The sequence below is a fragment of the Anoplopoma fimbria genome, chromosome 10 (assembly GCF_027596085.1).
Source record: "Anoplopoma fimbria isolate UVic2021 breed Golden Eagle Sablefish chromosome 10, Afim_UVic_2022, whole genome shotgun sequence".
NCBI classification, from domain to species: Eukaryota; Metazoa; Chordata; class Actinopteri; order Perciformes; family Anoplopomatidae; genus Anoplopoma; species Anoplopoma fimbria.
The window spans coordinates 20532579-20537848 of record NC_072458.1 but is presented as its reverse complement, the minus strand read 5'-3'; the positions used below and the strand labels follow the sequence as shown (position 1 = coordinate 20537848).

General features: G+C 42.6%; 1 long non-coding RNA gene across 1 annotated transcript; it reads left to right on the top strand.

Annotated features, from left to right (window-relative positions):
• Positions 1 to 3322: 3322 nt before the first annotated feature.
• On the top strand, positions 3323 to 4957 carry LOC129096759 (uncharacterized). Its single transcript, XR_008531495.1, has 3 exons — positions 3323 to 3380; positions 4271 to 4372; positions 4657 to 4957. It is a non-coding gene; the product is annotated as an uncharacterized LOC129096759 (long non-coding RNA).
• Positions 4958 to 5270: the final 313 nt, after the last annotated feature.

Genomic DNA, 5270 nt, shown 5'->3' with positions numbered 1-5270 from the left:
GAGATTTTACAATTGACAAAAAATCCCTCTAATCTGGGACATGTACGGGGTCCCCACAACACACTTTCTTACCAGTTTGAGTTTGCAGGTTGTGTGAGGTTTTGAGTAGCTCTTTGAGTCTGGACACCCGGTCCCCACAAGTGGTGACTTGACTGTGTTTGACATGTCCCCATGAAGCTTGTTCATTCAGTTGGTGTGACAGCAGATGCTGCTTAATGAAACAGGAAGAATCTCTGCAGTTCAACTTAATGTCTTTCAAATTTGGTTTCTCTGTATCCACACATCCAAATTCATAGCTGTACCCTTGACCTGAAAATGATGATTATGGCTCATAAATTGCAATAATTTCCATGTGAAATACTTGCAGGCAAGCACACATGCTCAACATGACCCTCGTGTGGATGGCTCCCATGCTGATGTCCCTCCAGGGCCACAGGTGGATGATGACACCCATGACGTCATGTCCATAGAACAGGTACATCATGTGGAGCACTTAAGATGAATTCATAGAGACATCCAGAGTCACCTCCTGTTGTTTCTGGCTTCATTCAAGCTGCTGGACACACACTTTTCTATTGTTGTGAGTTGGCAGGTTGTGTGAAGACTAGCTCTGGATGTCGGTCCCGACAAGTGGTGACAAGTGGTGACTGTGTTTGCCATTCCCCCATGAAGCTTGCTCATCCTATTAGTGTGACAGCAGATGCTGGTTAATCAATATTCTTCACAAATATCTACATTTTTTTCAGTGTGTGTGTGTTGTATTGCTGTTCTTCACAGAGTGAGACAAAATTCCAAAATGAAGACGAGATTGCTGTCCCAAGACTTAGACGGACAAAAAGTATCATTGTAAGTACTCAATTATGTTGGTGGATCAGTGGCAAACTGATTAAAATGTCATATGACGATGCACCTAATGTCACAATGTTTAAACTGTGAATTGGGTGTCCAATAATGTCAACTATCGATCCATCCTCTAAGTTAATGAATTTATTTTCAGATGATAAACACAGATTTTGAAGACTTGAATGAGTTATACGACTCTACATCAGAGAGTGGCGATGAGTATGTGCCAGATTCCACGTCTGAAAGTGACGAAAGTGATGTCAGCATTTCAACAACTGAAAGGAAACAAAGGTGGCCAGTGGGTGAATTATTTTCTGACTCTGAAGTGGTGACTCCAGTATGTGACTCCACAACAGTAGGTGACTCCACAACAGTAGGTGACTCCACGACACCAGACCTTGAAAACTTGAGAACAAACATCAGTACATGTGATGTCAGTACAGACGAAGAACCCTGCTCAAGTCAAGATGCAACTGACACCATACTTGTGCAAGCTTCACAAAAGAGGCATGGAAAAAGAGTTTACAACAAACGACAGTATTGCTTATATTGCAAAAAAGCAAATGCAAAAATGGCCAGACATCTAGAACGTGCACACCACGATAAAGTTGATGTGGCTCAAGCTATAAGTTTACCAAAGGGTTCCTTGGAGAGAAGAAAACTGCTTGACTATATTCGCAACAGAGGCAACTATGCCCACAACGCTGCTGTGCTGGAGTCAGGGAGAGGAGAGTTGGTTCCATTTAAACGCCCGAATAAAGATGCACAGGGGAAGGATTTCATGCATTGTGCATACTGCCAAGCTCTTTTCACACGAAAAGTCCTGTGGCGACATATGCGAATTTGCAAACTTAAGCCTTCATCGATACCTGTCAAACCAGGAAAAAATCGTGTTCAGTCTATGTGTACATTCATGCAGCCTGTGCCATCACACATCGGGAAACAGATGTGGGGAGTTATCAGTGCCATGGTTGCTGATCCGATCACTGATGCTGTGAAAAATGACAATGTCATCATCCATGTTGGGCAGCACCTGTTGAACAAGGGTGGGATGTCAGCCAAGAATCAACAGTGTGTGCGTGACAAAATGCAAGAAATGGGAAGACTGGTTCATAATGCCAGAAAAGTTACCCCTTAAAAACAGTGGAGGATTTCATAAATCCAAAGAATTACTTGCAGGTGATCAAAGCTGTCAAGGTGACTTGTGGCTATGACAGTGATTCTCACAAATTCACAATACCATCACTTGCCAAGAAAATTGGCCATACATTGGTCAAAGTCAGCAAACTCCTAAAAGCTCAGGGCTTGATCATGAACAACCATGAACTTGTGAAAAATGCCACTGAGTTTCAGGAAGTCCACAACGAAAGGTGGAATGAAATGATTTCTGCGACAGCACTACGTAACCTCAATGAAGCAAAGTGGAATGTTCCCACTCTGATGCCGTTCACAGAAGATGTGCAGAGACTGCACCAGTTTCTCAGTCAAAAGCAAGAGGAGTACTGCAAAGAACTCTCTGAAAGTCCTTCCACAAAGACCTGGATAGACTTGGCAAAGGTGTGCTTAGCACAGATCATCCTCTTTAACCGTCGCAGGGAAGGAGAAGTGGCAAGCATGCCCTTGTCTGCATTTTTGTCAAGAGACAAGTCTGATCATCACCAGGATTTGGACTGGGCACTGTCAGAAGTAGAGAAAAGACTCTGCAAACATTTCACAAGGATTGTGATCAGGGGAAAAAGAGGTAGACCGGTTCCTATTCTTGTGACTCAGAAAATGCTCAGTGCACTGGAACTCCTGGTTTCAGAGAGAGAGGCTTGTGAGGTACTCAAAGAGAATTGCTACATGTTTGCAAGGCCAGCTGCTAAAACGCATCTCCGTGGTTCGGACTGCCTCCGTGCTTTTGCAGTAGCATGTGGTGCAAAGTGTCCCAAGGCACTGACCTCCACCAGGCTGCGGAAACATGCTGCAACACTCTCAACGGTTCTCAACATGACGGATACAGAGATGGACCAGTTGGCTAACTTTCTTGGGCATGACATTAGAGTCCATCGTGAGTTTTATCGACTACCTGAGAAAACACTGCAGCTTGCCAAGGTTAGCAAGCTTCTCATGGCCCTTGAGCAAGGAAGATTGGCTGAGTTCCATGGCCAAAACCTGGATGAAATCACAATAGGGCCAGATGGTATGTTGTTTTGTCATTTTTCTTTTGTCCATCATGCTTTTGTTTATATTTGCTAATCAAGTTTTTTATATCTCCTCTAGACATGGTCATTTGTCCTGTTGAGACTGATGAGACAGCTAAAACCAGGGGACGACACTATTCATCTCAAGGTATATATTCATTTATCTCAAAAGAAGTGTTTACTGTGTGTGTTTCTCAATGTCCTGTAATCTTTGTCTTTGGCAGAAGAGACTCTTCCACTGACAGAAGAAGAAGGCCCCCACTGACAGAGGAAGAAGGCCCCCACCAACACGCAAGAGAGATACACCATCAGCAGCAGAAGATGACCGTGTCGGAGCCGCAACACCTGTTGAAGGTTGTTTTTTTTAATTCCTTCTTTGATTTTAGCAGAATAAGTACAATGGACACCAGAAAATTACAAAAAATATCTCAGACATGGCCTTCTCTTCATCAGAAAACAGCAGCCCAACTATCATAAAGGTGAATATAGCTTTGGCCACTGTAACTGTAAGCCTGAATGCATTAAACAATGGCTGGGTAGACAGTGAAAAATATCTGATACTGCTGGTTCTGTAATTCTGAACATCGACGTGTCCCTGAATCGAGATCGAGGGTCCATTTTCGATTAATTGCCCAGCCCTACTGGTACCTGGATGTACTTTTTTTTTTTTTTTTTTTTTTTTACCTGCTCCTTCAGGTTTCCACAAAAGCAGCCTCGTACTTTATAAAAAGTGACCTCGACACATTGCAGACACTGATTGGTTCCGAGTTTTGTCACAGACAATAACCACGCACGGGGTAAAAGTGTCTAGGCGTCAGTTGCAGCAGCCAAAAAGGGCACGCCATGCTCTTTGGGGGAGCTACAAACCTTCATGTTGCTCACTTGCGAAACGACAGAAAGGCTGGATGACTCCACTCATATCTAGCAAGTGGACCAGCAGCTTTATGGAAGTCCTGTGCGTCATCCAGGGGGTACTATTTTTGCAGTGGAAACTGTCCCCCCAAAAGGTACCAGCTTCCAAAAGCGAGTAGAGCCAATACCGCGAGTGGGAACGTGGCTTAAAGGAGAGATTGAAAGGGATAAGATGTGACTTAAATAATAGAGAAATTACAACATCAGAAATTAAGTCCACATCTTTCAATCTCATCAAGCATACAATGAGTCCCGCTGCACAAAGGCATTTCCTCTCATGTTTGTTTCCTTGTCTGTATATCTAACAAATATATCATTCATCTATTTCATAGAATCATCAGCAGAGGTGAGGAATGCAGTCCCATCAGTGAGCAAGAGGAGCAAGCCACTTTCTGGAGATGATGACCGGCTCACAGCTGTGATGTCTGTCAAAGGTGATTTAAATCTTTTTTTTTTCATTACAAATCAGATCAACTCAAATGTGAATTGCAACAGCAGTACGCTCGCAGTGCCACTGCTTAAAGCTAATGGGTCTGGTGATGTTCCATGGTGGCATAAATCACTGGGTGCCAGAACACAGTAATAATCTCTGAACATCGATGATCTTGTGTGAAATGGTGACTGAACCATGTACAGTCCTTTGTGTGGTCAGGTAAACAAGATATGTACTACATAAGTGTAAGGTCTATGTGTTGACATTTTTTTCACCCACTCACAGGTAAAGCTCCCAGGAAAAGAAAACCATGGCAGGACGAAGAGGTAAAAGCCGTTGAAAAGCATATGAAGCGGTTCATCACTTCATGCATCGTCCCTTCAAAGAGAGACTGTGAAAAGTGTCTAAGAGCTGAGCCAGCAGCTCTCAATAATCGGGATTGGCAAATGTTAAAATATTATGTATACAACCGCATCACAGCGTACAAAAAGAAAGTCCAGCATTCCTAATGTTTAAAAAAGGCTGATTCTGCTAGTTTTGTGAGCAGTGCTTTGCTTATGTCTTATGTTATGGTTATTTTCACTGTTTTTCTTAGCTTGATACTTGAAAGCTTAAAGTTGGGGCCAACGTGGCAGGCCATCTGTTTATTAAACAGTGACAATTATTTCAATTGATCTGGAGTTGGTCCTTATTGATAGTCATTACAAAGAACTACATCACTCAATGATGGTTTGAAGCAATATCACATGAAGAGGTCATTATGTGCTAAATACTACTGTATTATTATTCTGTGCTATTGCCATTATACAGCGCTTAAAAGAGTGGACGGAAATGCAGATAAAGAATTAGGACAGAAAAGATTTAAGTATTTTATTTTATGACAAACAAAAAGGTACAAC